Consider the following 24,302-nt stretch of genomic DNA (forward strand, 5'->3'; position numbering starts at 1 on the left):
TTTTGAGTAAAGAATATAAATGGAAATAGCTGCCTTTGATTCAGGAAATCTTATTCAACTATTATTTTCACTGAACAACAAATGCCCAGGGTTTCAAAGATCAAGTTTATCCATAAATGTTGTATTCATGTTACTACTACTATCATTAATTTAATATATTAATTAATTCACTTTTTCAACATCACATTATTGAGAAATTGAATATTTGTGAAACTTCAAGCTCTAGAGTCTAAAACATATTGATGTAAGTCCTGAAAAAGAATTTGGAGGAAAAAAATGCCTACTGGTCATATAAGAGGTGCTGATCTGTAAACACATATAATATGATACAGTAACAGAAGTTCGAATCAGTTGGAATGGTAACACTGATGACAGAATATTCAGTTTCACTAGGAAGGAGATTTAAACAGGCTTTGGGGAGAAGCAAGGGTAAGTCTGAGAGTTAAGAATTATTTGTTTTCCAAATAAGGAAGAGAAGGAGATTATATGAATAGGGATTATACCTAAAGTAATGGAAGGGGAAAACAAACAAACAAAAATAGCAAAAAAAAAAAAGCAAAAAACAAATACAAATTTAGAACATTATGGCCATTTCAGTATTATTTAAGTATTGCATGTACTGGGGGGGAAATTACTGAGTGAATAGAAGCTAAGGAAAGCAGAGGCTAGTCTTGAGGTCATATGTTATGTCATGCTAAGAGTTTTGACATTTCTATGCAGGTAAAAGGAAGTCTTGGTTAGGTGTAGATAAGTGATATGATCACTGATGCAGAAAGAGCACTCTGTGAACAATTTATACACTTTGGAGAGTAATGGAAAGACTAAATTTAGAAGCACTTCTAAGGATAATAGGGGAATGAACTGAAGCAAGTGCAGTGAATATGGAAAGAACAGTTTGGATTTGAGGGAGAAAACAGGTAATAGAATTAAGCAAAACACAGTTGCCTATTACATACCAGCAGGAGGAGCACATATGTGTGGATAACAATTAACTGATTTCTGACCTAGACAGCTAACATCAGAGTGGTACCATGAAAAGTGGTAGGGGTATCAAGAGGAAGTGGAATGTGCAAATCTTATTTTTATGGAAATAAATCAGCTGTTAATATTAATGAGTGAACAATTCTTATGCTTTTGTAATATTGTTTGTTGTGGGTAGTTAGGCTCCTGTGATTTTTTTTTTAATCTTAAAAATAAAATAAAAATGAAAGTGATTCATTGCTAGAGTCTAACAATGTTATCACCGTTCTTCTTGGGATACAAGTAGAAATGTATAAATGGGCAAATGTATCCTCACTACATGAGTAAGTGTGGTAAAGAACCAGTATTCACACACTTGTGGTTGTAAGTATCTGTTTTTGTCTTTCCATTTTGAATTATCCTATAGGAAATTCACTGAAGAGCTATTTCATGAAAAAAAAAAGTAATATTTACCATAAAATAGTTCCAGAAAAAGGGGAAAATAGTACCTTCACAGGAATTAGGAAAAAGTTTGTTTCCCCAAGGGGTAATAAAATGGCTGATTGCACATGAAAATGAAATTCTTCATCTTCCTTCCTTCCTTCCCTCTTTCCCTCCATCCTCCCTGCCTTCACCCCTCCCTCATTTGCTTCCTTCCTTCCCCTCTCCCTCTTCCTGTGTTTCTTTCTTAAAGGTTTTATATGTATTTTTCTTTTTGTGCTTTCATGTAAAAGTTAATAGCTAAATTGATAGCTACATGAAATTAAAAAGCCAACCAAGTTAATATTGTTGGTGAACTTTGAAGAGTAATAATACGAAACACTGTTAAATAATTTAATATCATAAACCCTGATTCTTTAAGCACTGATGCAAATTTTCCCTTGCATGTAGGTTGCTAAGCAACAGCCTGAAAATGTTTTTGTTGATCATAAATACAATTCTGTGTGGTCCCAAAAGCATAGACATTTCTCTCATTTTTCCTTTTTTTGAGCTATCATATCATATTATCAAGCCATGAACTTAAAATGACAAAGTTCTGTATAAATTAAAATGCTATGTATGCTATGCAAACATTTTATATATGTTTCGAAATTTTTTCCACTCAAAAACTATTATGGCAGCACAATTAGAGTTAAAAGTAAAAATATGGACTATGTAATCAATCTGGATAGTGTTAATAAAAATACATTTTAATATATGTGGAAAACAATAAGAAATAAATATTAAAACAAATCTTACATAAAGGATAATGTAGGAATTATGCTAGTCTTCAATTTATTCACAAATTAGAAGATACTGCATACTACTAGTACTCATGTTGAAATGTTTTTATGTTTCATGATTTATTGTGTTTAATATATATAGATTATATATATATATATAATCTATATATATTAAACACAATAAATCATAAAACATTTCAACATGAGTACTAGTGTGTGTGTGTGTGTGTGTGTGTGTGTGTGTGTGTGTGTGTATGACCAATACATGAATTACATGAGATGGGGGCTGGAACTGTAAGAGAAAGATGCTCACATTCTTCCAGAAGAAATAAAAAGAGGGAATGGAAGTTGTTTATTACCTGATATGATGTAGGATCACCAGATCAAAAGTTCAGGGTTACACTTTATAGCAGTGGGATCTGGGGAGATTATAAAGAAGATAAATTCACAGTTCTATAGATGAACTACACTTAGTGCTCTTGTACTTTCTCAGGAATAAGAAAACTGACCCACATATCTTCTTTCCTATAATTTTATATCTTGATAAGTATGGCTCTAGCCTATAGGAAAATAAGAACTAAAGAAATAAATTCAACCTTATTTCACCCACCCTTGTGAAGTTCAAGTCAGAAAATTTGGCTTAGGGGTTTAGGCTTATGTGTTTCTTAATCAGAGGTAGACATTCTTCCCATTCCAAATTTTGAATAAGTCATTATTATGACACATATTTTGAAAGAATGGGTCCCGAGGTGTTAAATCACAGATTCAAGTAACATTTCTAAGATTTTTCTGATGCCTAGTAATATGTCTTATAAGTAGAATAAAAACTACAGGTGGTTTATCACTTTTTCAGGGAAATAACACCAGGTTAAAAAATACAAGTTACATAAACGTCCATGCATACACACACAAAAGAGAAATCCAGCCACATTAAATCATTTTTAAAAATTTCATGCCTATGCTACTTAACTAAAATGGAATATCTAGTATACAGATTGCAAGAGATAATAGTAATAAAAAATTTGTAACTAAGTATAACCTTCCAACTTCATTTCATAATAATATTTTCATTTAAAAATGTTGTATTATTAACCCTTTTTCTTTTTTTGTTTTTACACAAATTGTGGATTATATGATGTAATTCCAAGCTTCTCTGTCTCTACCTATGTATACTTTCATGATACACCATCAATAACAGCAAGGAGCTGAAACTCTAGGGTGAGACTGCATGGATGTGAATTTACAATTTTCAGTCTATGCACACTTCCTCTGCCTCTCTGTGCCTCCTTTCCCTCATCTGGATAGTAGGGTAGTTACATATTTTATAAGATTATTATGATAATTACAGTACATAACCTGTGAAACAATATATAGAACCATAACAATTGTATAATAAATGTTAGCTATTATTTTTATTATTATCCACATTGGCAGTCATTGTTAATTATTTACTTATTTGGGATCCAAACTTCGAATCAGTGAAAAAAGTTATGTCAATATGGATGACTTCACAGTACAGGCACAAAACCTTCAATAATAGAGACAGTTCATTATTTCACCTGACAAGGAATCTAGGTGTTAAGTATTCTCAGTTTTGATGCAGTAACTCTTTAGTTAATAATAAGGCTCTAACTATCATTGCTAGTAAGTTTTGTTAGCTTATTGTCTTTAGGTTGGTCCCCTCATGACCTGTTGATAGCTGCCAAAGCTCTATCACATCTTCAAAAAAGTACACTTAAAACAAGAAATTGAAAAACAAAACAAAACAAAACAAAAATATAATTATTTTCTCTCTTTCTTAAATCAAAAAGTGAGATTTCTGAAAATTCTACTAATTAGACTTCTAATGACTCATGAATCAGAATTAGGTGACACTCTCACTCCTAACCAATAACTAATAGAGAATATGGAATTACCGTGCTTGATTTAGACCAATAATAATTAATACTTGGGTTGAATGAACAGGCTTCTGTTAATTCACCATAGTGTGGCTTAAATAACATTTGGGTTTAATGAACCAAGGAAGACAATTTTTTTTTGTTAGCCAACAAATAGTGTTTGACACCAACAGTGTATAATTGGGTGCACTGATTTAACTGGCACTAGTCAGTCAGGGAGTGGGTAGAGGGATAGTTAGCATTGTTTTGGCAATGAGCAGATTCTATGGGAGAGTGAATGTTAATTATTTTGTCAATGTACTATCAACAATATTTCTGTGTAACTTTTGTTTGTATACTATCAGGATTGAATACTTTTATGTCTAATTAATTTTAATGTCACATTAATTGTAATCAATATGGAAGTTTAATTTCTAATAGCTAATTGCCATTTTAAGTGAAGGAAGAGCTAGAGATTTTATAATAAAAAAGTGACTTAGAAGTCCAGAAAAATTGAAAGTGTTTAAGGTGCCATATACATTTAACATGGAGCAAAGGATTAATCATTTACAACTAAATATGCAAATTTCCAAGAAAACATTGTTAATCTTGCTAATTCTATACATGTTACTAGATAAAAGATTTTAGAGCTTTTGCTGATACGTCAAATTTATTACAGTTAGTAAAAGTATGCCGAAGCCCTAGCATAAATGCATGTGGTCATGTTTAAAATATTTAAAGATGTTGAATAGATTAAATATATTTGCGTATATTACTGTAGAGAAGCACAGAAGGGCATACCTAAATGAAAGCTATTTCATTTGCTTAGATAAATAGAATCTTTAATGCAGTAGAACCACAGATGATTGCAAGAGTAAATTTTATATTTTTGCCTAGATATTAAAAAGTTTGCATGAAATGAAGTTTATTTCCTGATTCATATCAATTTGTAAAGGTAGGCAATTCAGTTTGTGACACAAAATATATCCTTATTAAGATAACAAAATCCAATTTACCAGTAAAGTCAATGTAAATTAAAATCAAAGGCTAATCATCATATAATCCTATACTCATACCATAATGATGAAAAATGAACAGATACTTATAGTGAACAGTTATTCTGATTATCTTTATTTTTATTTGATAGAAATTATCTTCTACAGAGAAGAAAAATTATATAGAAAGGTCATATTACTTACTTCTTCTGACCAGTAAAGCTATTAAAACTATATTAGAGAAATAAGACTATTTATATTTTTTAGACTCACAGAGATTAGAACTGCATAATGATATTCTTTAAATCCAGTCTGAAATATATAAAATCATTCCAATTGCAACAGAATTCTCCTAAAAAAACTATTGGAATTTGCTAAAAGATCCACCTTTCTGATGATTATATAAAATTTTGTATATAGATGAAATTGAAAAACTCTTTCAAAAACTTATATTGAATTACCAAATGGCCAAAACATTAAAGAAATATTGAAAAGGAACAAAGATGGGATTACACTATGGGTTATCAAATTTTATTATAAAGTTATAGTATTTAACATGTATATAGCAGTACATCTATATAAGTACCACCTCCTTTTTATCCATTCTTCCATCGATGGACACCCAGGGTGCCTCCACATCTTGGCCATTGTAAACAGTGATGCGATGAACATGTTGATGCGTGTGTCCTCTTGAAACAGCATTTGGGTTTCTTCAGATAAACACCAGAAAGTAGGATTACTGGGTCCATCTTTGTCTCTTGCTATAGCATTTGTTTGAAAGTCTATTTGTCTGGTCTAAGTATTGCTACCCCACCTATTTTTATTTCATTTCGTATTTCATGAAATATCCTATTCCATCCCTTTACTTTCAGTCTGTGTATGTCTTTCGATCCGAATTGAGTCTCTTGTAGGCATAACATGTAACGGTCTTGTTTTCTTATCCACTCACCTACACTGTCTTTTGGTTGGAGCATTTAATCCATTTGCATTGAAAGTAATTATTGATAGATATATAGTTATTGCCATTTTATTGTTCATATTTTTTATCTTTCTTTTTCATTTTTCATCTTAAAGAAATCCCTCTAAGATTCCTTTTAATAGTGGTTTGGTGGTGATAAGCTTCTTTAGTTTTTTTTCTTGTCTGGGAAGCTCTATATCTGTCATTCGATTCTAAATAATAGCTTTGTTGGGGAGAGTAATGTTGTTTGTAAGTCCTTGCTTTTCATCATTCTGAATATGTACTACCAATCCCTTCTGGCCTGCAAAGTTTCTGTTGAAAAACTAGCTGACAGTTTTATGGGAGCTCCCTTGTAGGTAATCTATGGCTTTTCTCTTGCTGTTTTTAGGATTCATTCTTTGTCTTTAACCTTAGCATTTTAATTACAATGTGTCTTGATGTGGGACTCTTTGGGTTCATCTTGTTTAGGACTCTGCATTTCCTGGGCTTGCATATTTATTTCCATTGCCAGGTTAGGAAAGTTTTTCATCATTATTTTTTCATATAGGTTTTCCATTTTTTGCTTTCCTCCTTATGGTACCCCTATGATGCGAATGTTGGTAGACTTGATGTTGTCCCTGATATTCCCTAAACTATTCTCAATTTTTTGGATTACTTTTGCTGTTATATTTGAGGTTTTCTACTACCTTATCATCTGAATCACTGATTCAATCCTCTGTTTCATCTAATCTACTGTTGATTCCCTCTAACATATTCTTTATTTCAGTTATTGTATTCATTTCTGACTGGTTCTTTTTATGTTTTCTATCTTCATTTTTATGTTTTCTATATCTTTGTTGAAGTTGTCTTTGAGATCAGTGAACATGCTTATGACCAGTGTTTTGAATTCTGTATCTAGTAGATTGCTTGTCTCCATTTTGTTTAGTTCTTTTTCTGGAGCTCTGTTCTTTGTTTTTTGTTTGGAACATTTGTTTTGTTTCCACATTTTGGTTGCCTCTCTGTGTTTGTTTCTATGTACTAGGTTGGGCTGCAATGTCTCCCAGCCTCAGTAGAGTGGCTTTATTTAGTGTGTGTGCCATGGGGCTCAATGGCATAGTCGTCCCTTATGTAGGTTGTGTGTGCCTTCTTGTTGTAGTTGAACCTTGGTTGCTGTTTGCTCATAAATGGGAGGGCCTGGGCCTCAGGCTGATTGGTTGTGAGGACTGGCTGTGACTACAATGGAGGAGCTATTGTGGAAGAGCTGACCCTATGGAGCAGGATTTGCTTTAGCAGGCTCTGGTGTCGGCCCACTGTCCCCGTTAGGTGTGTTGTCCCAGAAGGTGGCCAGGTATGGGTCCAAGTCTGACCACTGGGTGTGCCACCCTGGGGCCTCCTGTGAGGGACCCCACTGCAGGCCAAGTTCAGCTGATGTCTGTGCCCTGCTCAGGGCCACCTGACATGAGCCACAAAGCAATCCACAGATGGCCACCACCTGTGCTGGCCTGGGAGGTGCTTCAAAATGACAAACCCCAAACCATGGTCGGCTGTCACAAGTGCTGGGGTTAGGACTGCTCAGCCAGAGGTATGGGACACCCCAAAGCCAGGTGTTTCTTGTTTCAGTTTTGTGAACCTCTGAGGATATTTAGGAAAGTCCACAGCATGTACCAAGATAAGCTGTTTATACATAAAAGCCACTGGAAGTGGCTTGGGTGTGCCCAGAAGTTGGGTCTCAGGGAATCCAGGTGAATGAATGGTGTTAGTCAGATAGATGGAGACTCAGATATAGCATCCACCTGGGTCTGCAAGCAGGGAAGGCGGGATGGGGGGGCACTCAAAGAAAAGATAGCTTTTGCCAGCTCCTCCCTCTGGAAGAAAGCTGTCCCTCCAGCACTCTCCCAGAAGCTACACAATTTAATTCCTCCCCATATGTCCCTGGTACCTTTCAGCTGTTCCAGAACTGGAGTTCAAAGTGAGTTAGTCTGTCACCAAATAAGTCCATGCATGGGCCCTTTAAGAGGAGTGCAACCACCCTCCATTTCACCCAGACACAATCTCCTCTGTTTTTCACAGCCAGAAGTTATGGGGACTTCTTACCCTGGCTCTGAAACCCTGGGCTGGAGAGCCTAGTGTGTCTCAGGAACCTCTCATTCCTTGGGGTGGTGGTGGGGGCACCTTCATAGCTGAGATATCCCTCCTGATTTTTAATGGTCACACGTGGGTGTAGGACCAGCCTGTTCCTTGTCTCTGTTCTCCTACAAGTCTCGGGGTGGCTTCTCTGTAGGTTCTTAGTTGTAGGGCTTTAGTTCAGCAAGATTTCAGGTGCTTCTCAATGATGGTTCTTTTCCAGTTTAGTTGTAATTTTGATATAGTCATGAAAGGGAGTAAGCACAGCATTTACCTACTCTGCCACCTTTACCGGATCTTACAAGCAATGAATGAGCAATATAATAAAAGTAAAAAATAAAGAATAACTTTCAGTATTTTAGCGTGAGCAACAGGAAGCATGGGAGAAAGAACATTTGAGGTTTGGGAATTAGAGCAGCATTATTTAATAGTGGAGATAGTGCACATTATCTCTACGTCACCTGCTTATCGTTCTCTCGTCTACCCACAAACTTGGAGACTTATCATTTTACCACGTTGTTTTTTTGTTTTGTTTTTTTTCGTTTGTTTGTTTGCTTTTTTGTATTGCAGAATTGTACACCTAAATCCTATGTATCTTTTAACCATGTCTTTAGTTTCACCTTTTCCAGAATGTCACATAATTACAATCATGTAGTATTTAGTCTTTTCACATGCTTTTTCACTTCATAATATGTATATAATATTTATGTATGAATTCTTGTAACTTGATAGCTCATTTATTTTTATTGCTGAATAGTGTTCTTTGTATGGATGTACCATGTTTTATTTATCCATTTACCTATTGAAGGGCATGTGGTTGCTTCCGTTTGGGGCAATTATAAATAAAGTTGCTATAAACATTCCTGTGAATGTTTTTGTGTGAGCATTGAGTTTTCCAAAATAATTGTGTAAATACTTAGGAGCGCAATTGCTGAATTATATGGCAGGACTATGTTTATCTTTGCAAGAAGCTACCAAACTATTTTCCAAAGTGTTGCTATCTTTTTGCACTTCACCCAGCAATAATGGCAGTTCTTGTTCTTCTGCATCCTTGCTAGCAATTGGTATTGTCAGGTCCTACCCCCCTCCCTGGATTTTAGCTTTTGTAATAAGTGTGTGGTGATATTTCCATGTTGTTTGGATTTAAAATTTCCATTGAAAAATGTTGACTAGTAGTTCATGTTTATTTGACATCTGTGTATTTTATTTGGCAAGGTATCTGTTCTAATATTTCCCCATTTTTAAAATGGGTCATTTGTTTCCTCATTGTTGAGTTTTAAGAGTTCTTTGTACATTTTGGAGACAAATCCTTTATCAAATATCTGTTTTGAAAATGTTTTCTCCCAGTCTGTGGCTTGTCATTTTCATTTTCTTAACAATGTCTTTCACAGAGTTGTTGAAATGTGGGAGTCCAAAACCTTCTTTCATTTGTCCAGTCTCTTCCTTTCTGGTAGTCTTTCTGCTGGTATAACATTCCCAGAAAACTTGTAGGTCTCCCATGTAATTCTGGAGAGCCTCCCCCATTAGAAAAGAATTCTCTATAGATTTTTCCTTGATAAACTCGTGTCTAAAGCTGGTTTCTGCTGAGAAGGTTAATTAGATCCATGCAAATACTTAATATTTTCAGCAAAAGATTTTCCAGCCACTCCTTTGACCCTCTCTCAATAGCATGCTTTTCCAAGTGTGGGTTTCCTAATTTTAGCTTCCTTTGCAATCTGGATAAACTGAGAATTTCCCACATCGTCAAATGTTTATTCATTGTTGCTTAGCAATACTTTCTTCAGTCTATCTCTTTCCTCTCACATTTTGCTATAAGCAACAAGGAGAAACCAGGTTATAGTTTCAACATTTTGCTTGGAAATCTCCTCAGCTACTTACATGCATTACAAATTTTGCCTTTTATTCAACAGTAGAATAAATTCAAGCTAGTTTATTGGTGCTTTATAACAAGAACTGCCATTCCTCCACTCTCTAGTAATATATTCTTCATTTTCTTGTGAACTGTCGACAGTTGCCTTTATACGTACATTTGTACCAATTATTTTTTTCAGAACAATCAGGCCTTTTCTATCATGTGCATCTAAATTCCTTCAGTCTCTACTTATTATCCAATGCCAAAGCCACTTCAGGATATGTAGCTATTTATTACAGCAGCACTCCACTCTCCATTATCAGAATATGTATTAGTTTTCTATGGCAGCCATAAAAATTTACCACAGACTTGGTGGTTTAATACAACAAAAATTCATTCTTTCAAAGTTTTGGAGGCTATAAGTTCAAAATCAAGATATCATCAGGGCTGATGCCTTCTGGTAGCCACCTTGCTGGTGGCTACCAGCAAGTCTTGGTTTTCCTTGGCTTGTAGGTACATCATTTCAGTTTCTGTTTCCTTTTTTTAATAAGAACACAAGTCGTTATATAGGGCTCATAGAATGCTCTCATCTCAACATCCTTAATCACATCAGCAAAGATCCTATTTTCAAATAAGACCTCATTCACATGTACTTAGAATTGGGATTTGAACATATCATTTGGAGGACATTATTTAATTCACTACAGTAACCAATAGAATGTTTTTTTCCTGACTGAATACATTAAAAAAAAAATGTCTTGGAAGTCATGTCTGATGACAGTTTTGAGGTCCTGTGAATATACCTATTCACGTCTAACTTGTACAATTTTAACTTTCTAAAACTAGTCAGAAGTCTTAGGAAATAACATCAAAATCATATCCAAAATTGAAAGAAATATGCCAATTACAATTTGGAATATTATACCAATATTTAGAGAATTATAGTCTAATGTAACTTATGCAATATTGGTAGTATTTACTTTAAAAGAGCACATCCTTGAAACATAAAAGTACAATTAGATTACAGCTTGTAGCATTTTCAATTCCATACCTACATTATATCTAGATAACCACCCATACCAGAAAAGTAAATATCCTTACATTTTTGGTATAGTCCTCATGAATATAGAACAAATTTAATAGTGTTATAGAAAATGTCAAGATAAATATATAAAGATGACGGTGATGATGATAATTTGCTTTCTGAGATAATTTCGAGAACATGAAATTTAGATTACAAAGCCAAATTTAAACAGTTAAACTTCCTACAATAACATACTATGCCAAAAAAGGCATCTCTTCATTTTAAATTGTAGTATCAGGTAAAGGAACAAAAAACTAGGATATATTAATTTCCTCAATTTAATGTTAGAGATTTTACATCTATCATTAAACTTTTATTTTAAAAAATGTGATATTGAAAGTACTAAGAGGCAAATTATATTTCTAGAAAGATGGATTCTCTGAGCTTTCCTTTCCAGCTATGGACTAAATTTAATTTTCTGAAATAACCCAGGAAGGAGGAAATTGTTTTTCCAAGTGTTCTGGGGAAAAACATTTTGCTTATCATTTTTTATTTTATTAGCATGAATAAAAGTATCTTCCTTTATCTGTATTAGTTTAAGTCAAGAAAGTTCTCTCTCTCAGGGTAGTTTGCCTCTAGTACGAAATCTGTGGTTTATAACTGTATCAGTACAGTATCATCACAAATAGATACATACAATTCACTCCAAAGCTCAGGGACACACATCAAGAAGCATCTGTTCCTTTTTCCTTGTTCTGAATGCAGCTCCAGGTTAGCACACTTAGGCTGGACACAGTTGTGAAACTTTTCTTTAGGCTGCACGTCTGTGGGGCTTGGCTTTTCCCTGCAAGGTCAGCTAAGGTCTACTTAGGGTGTGTTAGTATTATAATACCTAAAGGAGAACCAGTAGAACAAGAAAGAAAGCCTGTTAATGCAACTGTATTTCAACCCCTTTACTCTATTATGCATATTAATATCCAATTGGCCAAAGCAGGTCACATGGCATGAGACATCGATGCAGGGAGGGGTTAAAAGTGGCAAAAAATAATCATGTCTACCACAGTTCAGTCCCTTAGTCACAGTTTTTTGTGATTGATCCATACACAAAATTCACTCACCTGCTGCCCCAGACTTATTAATTTTTACTTAGGATCTCATGATCTACATCAGGTATGATATCAATTATTTTTGTATGGAGTCCTATTAACTAAAAGACAACTTATTCTCTTTCCACATTCACAAAAACTGTGGAATAGGGACAGGGTAAGTTCAATAAACACTCTCATTTTAAAATAGGAGAAATGGGAGACATATTGGAGCCACAAATCTCTAGTAAGTCTGAAATCCTGCCAGGCAAACATTGTCATGTAGTCCTAACCTTGGGCAAAAATTTTCTTGACCAGACATTGGTTCCACTTTCTGGAAGAGGTCGTACTCTACAAATCTTTACATTTGCCTCTTGGGAATTTTCTACTTATTCTATTTATTCTCTGCCTTCAGTAAGTGGATGACCAAAGTTACTCAATTCCAGTCAATTACAGATGCCAACAGCCTCATCCACAAGTCTTTATAGAAATTATTCTTATTATGTTTTGTGGGACCATGTGCTTCACCTTATTGGAGTCTGATCTAAAGTTGCAAACATGCTCATTTCCAGGGCTTCGGTTTTGTTTATTTATATCTACAGGCAGTATTTTAAAGACCACATAGGTTTCTGAGCTCCACTCCAAGGCTGTGTCTTAACTTTTGAACTGTTGCTGGCTGGAGAGAAAAAAGATAGAAAAAAAATAATAATAAAATTTTATTTCCAAGTCTAGTATTTCCTAGCGTTTCTAGGTTTTCCACAATCCTTCTTCATTCTGTTTGTAAACTAGCATGTTCTCTTTTTTTGTGTGTGTGTGCCCTTATAATAGTTTTCATAACTCCTGTTCTCCAGTCCCAAAGTTCATGCCACATATTTTAGGTTTTAGTTATGGCAGCACTCCAGTTCTCATGCCAGTATCTTGTTCTGTCAGCTACTGGCTCGATAATGCTTAGTAACAATCCACTCAAACCTCAGTTACATACAATAATAATAAGAATGTCTCCCCATATTCACAGGTCTCCAATTCTGTTGTGAATCAGCTAATCAAGGATAGGCTTGGCAGAGTGCTTCTTCATACTGTGGGTCTGAAAGGGCATAGCTACTCGCTATGGCTTGGGCTCAGCTAGGCCCCACAAGTATTTATTCCGAAGCTGTGGCTAAAATGTTCTTAGCTACCTGAGAGAAACGGCAATGTCAGAATGCAAAGAACCCAACCCATCTATTCAAACACATTTAAAGCTCCTGTTGCATCTCATCTGAAAACAATTCATACAGTAAAAAATGGGGATACGTGAAGGCATGCATAATTGGGAACCATAATGTAATCTGCTACAACAATGTCATTAAGTTTATGGCAATTGTTTACTTTAATTGACATAAGTCTGTTTTAATTTTATTCACTAAGAAATGATAGACTGCTTTGGAAATAATAAAACTTAGTTTAAAAATGTAAATGAGGCCTCAAACACACAAACCTGTTATAATGTGATGCATCATATATGAATTGCTTACCAATTTACCAGTGGAAATATTATGTAAACACTTTAACATTTGAACATTTATTTTAACTCCATTTGTTCCTAACATATATGCATAAATGGAAGAATCTCAAGGTCAATGCTGCCTGCAAGGAAATAGACAAAGCACAGATTTTAAAACAAATTTATTCACAGTTATAAATCTTAGCTTGGAACCAGTTTCCCCCTTGGGCACCTTTGAGGAAGGTCAGTGAAGACATAGATTGTCTTATTTTTGCTAACAGTCTCTTCCCAGTCACATTTTTGATAAGTATTTTCTTAACCTTGTTTAATTGTCCTTCATCTTCTACCATTTATCTACCAAGAATCCTTCCATTTTCTCTTGAAGGAAGAGTCATGGTAAAATTTTATTGTCTGTGTCTTATCCCCTTCTGTAAGTTTTCAATAAAGAACTGGTGTCTGCAACAGAGTACAGATAATGGGAAAAGGCTGTGACCTCAGGCTTCTGCATTATTATTCATTTATATCCTCTTGCTTTTCTAGGGACAAATAAATGACAGAGCCATTGTAGGAGCAGTCATGGAAGTTTCCTATGTATTTGTCTCTTCCAGTTTCCACAGTAATACAAAGTTCAGTCCTCTTCCCACTCACAAGTTGGAGAAAAATATGGAGTTTTCACTGTCCGTATATTTATGTGGCCCCCTTCCTCCAAACTCTACAGCTTGGCATAGCACTCACTCTGTTTAATGACCACTGCTCTTGTTTTTTTTCTCTCCCACTGCTAAAACAAGCTGGCAGCTCTTGCAATAACATTCTGTTAAATCTGATAATCTGAAGGGTTTGACCAACACAGATCGGGTTATAATTATAGTTAGTTGATTATGAGGTCTTCAGGAACAGAATAGACGGGCCATAAACTAAAGCCTTGCTTGAACTAAGTAACTGAAACAACATCATGGTCATCAACAATAACAGTACAACAACAACAACAATATCTATAATGTGAACAAAATGGTTGAACTGAGCCACCTACAGCTATGGAACTGACCTAGATTTGGGTCAGTTCAGAGAGCTAGGGCCTCTTCATTGAGGGTAAGGCTGATACATTATAGGAAGACCTATTATAAGTACATAGTGTCTATTTTCCTTTTTATGTCCCCGAGGAGAACTCATAGACATTAAACAGAGTGATACTGCATTAGGGAAAGCAAAATGCCCGGTCATTTCTCAGATTATGGAATACTGGTCCAGAGCTGTCACAAGTCCCTGTTGAATCAAGATGCCAAAGGCAGAAATAGTGCTTTCTGGGGATTAGGTGATAAATGAAGTTTTGCCTCAAGTTCCTGTCTTTGTAAGAGACTGAATATTTGCTGATTCTGGTAACAGGCTGCTATCAGGCTTAGCCCGAGCAGAGACTCTGCTGGGGAAAGGAGAAACCAGGAGGATTTTAGTTGACATACAGTGCTGAAATAACAAAGCAGAAAACTGAAGTGACAAATGCTTGCCTGATTCTCTCCGTAGGTCATTTTCTAAGTTCTGGGACAATGTGGAAGTCTGGGCAGTTCAGAGAAAGTTTCTGATAGATAGACTGAAATGTCTAGCATCTACAATGCTTAAAAAACAAAACCATGCAGGGCAAAGCAGCTGGACTTTAGCACATGGCTGGAATCCCTTCAAGATATTTGCCAGATTTTGAGAGGGAGAATATGAAGCATGGCTGGGAAATTCTGAAGGCAGCGCTGGAAGTCTTATTTTAAAAAACTTCAGAGTTATCCCTTTCTTTCGTTGGTGTGTATACCAACTTTATATTTCTAATGATTATGAAAGTAGACTTTGGACCGTAACTGTAGTGTTTCAAATATTTCCAAATAATTTTGAAGTTCTGTTTTGCACAGAGCACATGCATCACTGAAGTTCTCACCTTGCACCTAGCTTGGAGACCACTAGAAGGCAAATGAGGCACAAACAGACACAGCTCTGTTTGATGTGAAACTAGAGTTATTTTCTCCGTTAATTTCTCAACACATGCTGTTCATTAACCTAAAGTGCTTTTCCCCCTACTTTGATATGACTTCCTTATTCTCAGCCTTGCTTATCACATCCTCAAAAAAGCTGTGACTGACCAGATTATCAAAGGTAGATGACCCCTTATTTTCTGCTCACATGTTCTGTTTATTTTTTTATTTTTTTCTAATTGCCTACGACAATTTACAGGTGATGTGTTTTCTGGATTCTAGATTCTAGATTAGTTTTCTCTCCTTCTCTAGAAAATTAGTTCCATGAAGATAAGGACCATTTTTCTGTCTTTATCCTTTGCATGTGTCCACAGCCCCTAGCATGTATCACATACACAATAGTCATTAGATAAATATTGGTTGAATTAAACAGAATGAATCAATGAAGTATATTGTAAAATATATGTTGTGACAGCACTATTATAATTACTACTTCCTTTTTGCTATATAAATCTTATGTGATTCTTGAACTTGCTTAGTTTACACATTTTATTACTCTGTCCGTGAATGAATATATATGTTCAAAAGTACAGTATATGACACAACTTTTAATATGATTCTGTGTTAAATAATGATTCTAGAAATAAATAGACCTTCCTCTGAATCCAAGCAGTTATTGAACATAACACTATTTTTGTGGTCTTATTAAATAGACACATTTGCCATATGTCATTTAAGTGATTTTTATTAAGATAATAAATCCTATATAAGTATTTTCTTAATTTCCAATTTCTCATTCTAAATGAGAGAGAATATTGCATGGAATTGCAGTTGTGTTATTCATAAAATGGATGTCTGTTTACAGCTATCCTTTTGATAAAACAGGTCAGTGTTAAGCTTGAGTAACCTGAAAGTTTAACATGATCAGTTCTCATAATGTCAGAGGTAAGCTTTTTCCTTATAATAAGGATAGGTCCATTCAAACAAGATTCTTGCCAAACCCAAATATGTGTCACACAGCAATTGTTCTTTCTTGCAAGATTAATTTTAGTTCAACTAACAGAATATTAAAGGAAAAGTAGCACAACAATTAAAGTCCAGAAACTTAAACTAAGTGTATAAATTTAACAAGTTTTATGAAATAGATATGTATACAAAAATGATATTTCATCTACTGTATGTATTTAATGATGTGTTTTAAATAGCATCATTTTATTTCTATTGACATTAGAAATGTTTAAATGTATATATTAAACATTTAATTTTAAAGGTTGTGAATATGCAAAAGAATAAATGCTAAATAACAATTACCAACAAACATAAAACCCAGTGAAAATAATCATTATCATGTTTTCATATTTCTTTCTGACCCTTACTACTAACATTCTCAAGGATGATCAAAACTAAATTTCACCCTTGAGATTCTCATAAGGATTTGCTGAAAGAAACTCTCCAGGAAAACAGGCAATTCTGTTAAAATGCAGTTTGGAAGGCTGGTATAATTTTGACATAAAAATATATATATATATATTATGACTCAACAGGAGGGTAAAGCCTTTCATAGACCAGGTATGAACCACTTTATGTCTTTCATTTTTCACTTAAAATTTATTGAAAAAATTATTTTCCATAATATAATATGACAAAATTTGATGATTTAATTTAGGTTTACATTTTCGGTATTATAAATGAAATTGAAATAAGAATATTTGAATGTAAATTTAGCTGGGAATTTCTGCTTGTTTCCAAAGGAGAAAAAAATGCCAACAAAGAAAGCATATATCAAAGAATATGAAAATGAAAATTTGACATATATTGATAAATTAGCACCATGAAAAGTTTTAATTTCACACTTCTCTTAGTAATTATGATGGGAAATATTTTTTGTTTGCTTGTTTTGTTTTTTTAATGATGGGAAAGTTTAAAAAAATATATTATCAACATTAGAATTTTTTTTTCCTTACTATAACCTAACTAATATGTGAGGACTTGAATTCCATATTAATTAATGTTCATTTTAATGTTGGCAATGTTCATTTTAATTTATGTTAAATATTTCTCAAACAGGCATTCGTTATTTGATCATATTTGGTCACATTGTTATTGATATTGCAACTTTCTATTATATTAGGTTGCAAAAACTCTAGCTCCAGAGACTGGCCCTTTTGCTACTAAATTGGACTATACTGTTTTTTTGTTTATAACGGATCATAAAATAACATGCAAGAGACAGTCCATAAGCCAAGTAATGGGCATTACTCTATCAAACAAACACACAATGAAGTGCGGAATAGGAATGCTAAATAGGAAAAAAGGTAACACCACTGCAGTTAGCATTAAATGTGAAAAAGATAATTTCATCTTTAGTAAAGACATAATTCACTATTAATGTTTAGCAACCTGTCTTCAATTATTTATATATATATATCAGACGCTCTTTATTTCACAATCATATGACAGAATATAACTCTTTTGGATATTTTGCATGAAAAACATATCACTCTTCACTAGACCTTCAGAAATGTATGTATGTATGGTAGAACAAACATAGTGGATTCAATACTGTATAATGAGAGGTGGGATTATCACTATGGCAGCTTCATGGCTTCCACTCTGGGTGTCAGTCACTGGATACCAATTGATTTTATGGAATTGAACATTGTTTTCATTTTGGACATATTGAGCATTCTGTACCTCTGAGACAACTGAATGAAGAAGTTGAATACATAGTTGAATATATAGGACTGTAGTTCAGAGGAGAAGTCTGCGCTTAGGTAGCTACTTGAGAATAGAAAATAAATGAAATAATGGTTGTGCTTTAGATAACCAAGGGAAAAAATATAATGATTGACTGGTGGGTCTATAGATGTGTTTTATTAGGCCAGTGTGTGGACAGAGTCCCAGAGAGCAGTTTCTAGTCTCTCGGCCTCGTGGGGAGGTGCTGGCTCGGGTAATGAATGACCATCAACTGTGATTGGTTGGCCATCAGTTGTAACTGGTTAGCCAATTGGCTACTGATGTAACTGCGGGGCTGCATTGATTGGTTGGTTGGTTGGCAGGTAGAGAAGTGAATGGCGGACTGCCAATTGTGTGGCTACTACTGCATGTGTCTCATCTGGCTGCCAGAGAGACTATAGTGTTACGAATCTCCTATCTATGGCTCCGTAGGTGTTCCTTTTTGGCCTCACCATGTCCTGCGTTCTTATGTGGGGAGCGGGACCACAGGCCTCGCAGGCCACCCCGCATGACAGCCAGTGTATCAACATATATGATTCTAGTTAATATTTATATTCTACAGTGAGGCAAATTTCCCCTCTATTTATTTTGTCTCACCATGAGTCCCTTCACTGACTTATATTATCTGTAGTTCTCCAGAAGGCACTAAGCCTTATATAAGATTAGAGAGAGAGAGAGAGAGAGAGAGAGAGAGAGAGAGAGAGAGAGAGAATATAGGCTTAGGATTTAGCATTGGGAAACTCAAATTGTATGCATTGGATTTGTGAATTATGTGTTCTAGAACAATTCTTATCAAAATAGCTGTGGTTATGGACAAGGCCTCACTTTTATTATGTATTTTACAATTTTTTAAATTAAAAAAAAATATCAGCACATTAAGGATTGACACTTTTATACCTATATGAGGTGTGATCAAACAATATGGTAAATGTTTAAATAAAAAAATATATTACAGTAAAAGACACATTGCCATTAATCATCCTCAAAATACCCCCCCCACACACACACTTCAAATACACTTATCCCATCGTTCTTGCCACTTTCTGAAGCAGTTCTGAAGTCCTCTTTTGTGAGTGTCTTTAGTTGTGCTGTCATCGCTGTGTAGATGTCCTGAATCATTTTAACTTTTGTGAAAGAGCTACAAGTCTCCTGGTGCCAGATCATGGTCACTGCAGCATCACCATAAACTAATTTTAATATTTCACGTTTCTTTAGAACTCTTTTTGCAATTTGATACACAATTTCATGCATTGTTCATGATCCATGATTTATGGCCACTTTAAAACACACCTTCTCACAACCGTAGTTCACACCCGACTGACTGCACCAAACAAGTTGAAACTTGTCACACACTGTTACTAAGGTTCATTGAGCCCCTTCCCGTATTGAGGGTCCCTTCCTTTCCATTGGGTGTCACTCGACCTCAACACTCACCATATTTGTGATCACAATGGAAAGGTACTGTGTCACACATTGTTTCTGGTACATGGCATTTTCTGTCAAATAAAAACATTAGAGTGTGTCCTCATCCACCTTGTTCACCGGATCAGGCACCATGCGACTTCTGGTTCTTCCCCAAAGTCAAAATGACCATGAAATGTAAATGTTTTGAATCAATTCAGGGCATCGAGGCAGCCACGACAGTGCAACTAAAGATACTCACGAAACAGGACTTCCAGAACTGCTTCAGAAAGTGGCAAGAATGAAGGGATAAGTGTGTTTGAAGTGAGGGGGTGTACTTGAGGGGATTTAATGGCAATGTGTCTTTTACTGTAATAAATTTTTTTATTTAAACATTTTAAATTTTTATTTAAACATTGTTGATCAGACCTTGTATTAATTTAATAAGGCTGCTGTAAAAAGTACAAAAACTGAGCGGCTTAAACAAGAGAAAATTTTTGTCTCAATTCTGAAAGCTAGAAATGTCAGCAGGATTGGTTCCTTGTGAGGGAGAATTGGTGTTATGCCACTCCCATAGCTTCAGGTGGCTTGCTGCCAATCTTGGGCGGCCCTTAGTGTGTAGAAGTCCAGCTTGATCTCCGCCTTCATCCTTACATGGGCATTTTTCCTGTGTGCATGTTTCTGTGTCCAAATTTCCCCTTCTTCTACATTTACCAGTCATATTATAGTAGGGCCCACTAACCCCTACTTAAGTAAATATATCTACAATGGTCTATTTCAAAATAAGGAAACATCCTGAGTATCTGGTGGTTATGGCTTCCAATTTATGAATTTGGGGGGCACAGAATTCAATCCATAAATATAAAATGTAATAATATCATAGGAGTGTTAATTTGCTATAACATTTCTAAATACTTTCACTATTTTCTATACTTATTTCATGGTTGACATCTGGTTAAGAATACATGGGTTGTTTTCAATCACACTGATGAAAAATAAATAAATAAATAAATAAATAAATAAATAAATAGATAAAATCTAAAAAAGAGTTTAACTTTCAGAAGCCTGGGATGAATAAATTTATATATGTATATGTATATGTATATGTATATGTATATGTATATCTATATCTATATCTATATCTATATCTATATCTATATGTCTATCTATCTATCTATCTATCTATCTATCTATCTATATATATATATAGCTTTGATATATGCTGAATAGATCTTCTTTTATTACATATGTTTCCCAGATGAGCTGTTGCTTTTAATTTCTGTCAGAAGCAAACACTGTACCCTGGAGTTCTGAGGATTCTTTTTTCCTTGATGCCCTGCTTCCAGACTTTCACTTTTCCTGCTCAACTAGCCCTAGAGAAATCCTTGCTACATTTGTTTCCAAATTATTTCACTGTTCACTCCAGATGCAAGTCACATTCAGGAAAACATTCCTGTATTTCTGCTTGCCTGATTCTAATCTATCTTCATGTCTCTATATAAGGAACTGTTAATAGAGATTTTTCTAGATCTATGTCATTTTTCAGAAGTACTACTTTTTCAAAATCAGGAATATGAGTCAACCTGAAATGCCTTTCTATCTGGTATAATCTCCACTCTAGCAAAAATCCCTTTAAGTTTATGACACCTGCATGGTACTTCATTTTCCTGTTCTTTTGTATTCCTATTAATTTTTTTCTGAGATTTTATTTCATAAGAGAATCATAAAATAAGAAAAATAACTATACTCACATGACTTACAAAAGCAGGTAATATTTTTATAAATCAATCTGTTAGGATCAATTTCTTCTTTAAAACAACTTTGTGTATAAACGTAATCTGTTTTCTATTTCAGAACAATATATCTTTTATAAACGTGTGGCCTTTTTAACGTGGCGATTCAAAATTATTACTTTAAACTTGGAAGGTTCATTGCAAAAATTATAATATTTTCATAATTGAGAGTAAAGTGTCTTATATGACATGTGATATTCTAGTATCAAAAATGGAAAGTAGCCAATCATATCCATATTGAAATGAGAAAACGACTAAAAGAGAATAGCTTGAATTATATTATGAAGTTACATGAGCAGTTACATTGAGTTTTTTAATTTTAAAGATGGTACAAGGACTGTTTTATAGTAAACACTCAAAATTACTTTAAAATAGTTACTACATCATTAATGGAACCACTGGGACCATAAAAGAATATATCCTTTTATTTTATTGAAAAGAAAAAAAACACAAAAAACAATTTTGCAATGTTAGATACATTATTAAAAGAATACAAGTGAATGAAGTTTTTATAATATGTCCAACTGTGCATTACACCCTCCCTTTGGCATTTTTGTTTGTAGTTTTGAAAATTACTGTTGACTTATATGATGACATGATGTAATGTAACTGTATATCGTTTATAATTTTTTTAATTAAATTTTATTGGGGTGACAATTGTTAGCAAAGTTATATACGTTTCAGGTGTACAATTCTGTAATACATCATCTATATATCACATTGTGTGTTCACCACCCAGAGTTAGTTCTCCTTCTGTCACCATATATTTGATCCCTTTTACCATCATCTACCACCCATCTCCTCCCTTATACTCTGGTAACCACTAAACTATTGTCTGTGTCTATGAGTTTTTGTTTCTTCATTTGTCTGTCTTGTTTCTTTGTTGTTTTCAATTTTATATAACACATATAAGTGAATTCATATGGTTCTCTACTTTTTCTGACTTATTTTGCTTAGCATAATAAAGAAGATGTATCTAATGCAATACTATTCTGCCATAAGAAGAGATGAAATAGTGCCATTTGCGACAACATGGATGGCTCTTGAGATTAATAAACATAGCACTGTTCCTCTAATACCGGAGGTAAACTTACACATTTGATTATGCTCTAGTTTGAGTGTCCATACTAGGGCTATGAATCCTAAATCAACAAAGGTCAGGGGAGAATTATTGACACCTGCTATAGCATGAATTAACCCATAAAACATGCTAATTTAAAGAAGCCAGTCATAGAAAGCCCACAGAATATGGTATGTTGACTGACGATAGATGAGTGGTTGCTGAAGGAAGAGAGTGATAAACGATGTTCTAAAATAGATAGAGGTGATGGTTAAATTACTGTGGAAGCATAACAAAACAACAACACTGAATTGTACACTTTCAAAGGATGAATGTGCAATATATGAATTATACCTCAATAAAGCTGTTATAAAAATTTGGGAAAGCAGTTTAATGCATGATCAGGCAATAGAACAATAAGTTAAAATCAGGAATCCTTTGGAAAATATGTAGCAGGTGGTATCCAAAGTTCTATATGTCTCTTTATTAGTTTGTGATGCTGTCTTCACTTTAATTAATTTTTAAATATACAGAATATTTCACAGAATAATATATCAAAAGCTCTATGCTCCCATTACCATGCCATGATGAAAAGACTATTTCCAACTTGTCCTATTTTGCTTTCTTTAAGATATTTATTTTTAAAAAATCATATATATACATACATATATCTATCTATCTATCTATCTATCTATCTATCTATCTATCTATCTATCTATCTATATATCATACAACATATATTAGGTTGGTGCAAAAGTAATTGCAGTTTGAAAGGTTAAAAATAATTGCAAGAACTGCAATTACTTTTGCACCAACCTAGTATCAGTTTCAGGCATACACCATAGTTGTTCAACATTTATACATCTAAGAAGTGATCACTATACTCTTAAGTCCAACAATCATCTGACACTGTACCACGCTATCACAATATTATTGACTACATTTCCTATTCTGTACATTACATCCTCATGACTTATTTATTTTATACCTGGAAATTTGGACCTCTTATTACCCGATCCAACTTGTTTTAATACATAAGAGAAATAAAATATTGCACATAAATGTAAATGCCTTTTCAACTAATAGTCTGGGTTTATGTTCCTATTTTATTGATAACCGACATTTTTAAAATTAGTTATAAATGATGTGCTTAAGTTACATTCTCTAATCTACATTTTTCTGATATTCTATTGGACCATAGAAAGGGGAAATCAACCACCATTATTAATATTTATATTTTCCAAACTGCCAGTTTAAGTGTGTGTATTACAAGATACAAAAATAAAATGCTGTTTAAAATGTGGAAATGAATAAACAACATGGCTATTAATCTATATTCAGAAAAGTAATGACAGTTTTAAAGTAACAATTTCTGTCATTGCAAGTAGTTTAGAAAACTGTTGAAAATCTTTAGTAATGTGGCTAAAGAAAAAGTTAACAATATAATTGGAAAGATGACAAATATTTAATTTTTCTTTCATTCTCTCTCTGATGTTTTAAAGTATTATTTTGGAGGGACAAAAGGAAAGCCTGTGTGGGGGGAAATAGAAGAATGAGATAACTGAATAATATAAATCAAAATAAATAATAGTGTTTTAATTTGTTTTAATAGAGCAATAGTTTTGGAACAGAGAAGCATAAACTGTAACTTAATTTCCTAAAACTCAAAATAAATTTAATTTTAAGCTCACATCTTTTCATGCTTCTGAGAAACATAGTGTCAGTCATTTGTAAATGTCCTCTATTCTCTTCAAAGGCTAGAGTCAATCCAAGCATTAGGATTTTAATAGTTTAGAATAAGCC

The sequence above is a fragment of the Rhinolophus sinicus genome, linkage group LG02 (assembly GCF_036562045.2).
Source record: "Rhinolophus sinicus isolate RSC01 linkage group LG02, ASM3656204v1, whole genome shotgun sequence".
NCBI classification, from domain to species: domain Eukaryota; kingdom Metazoa; phylum Chordata; class Mammalia; order Chiroptera; family Rhinolophidae; genus Rhinolophus; species Rhinolophus sinicus.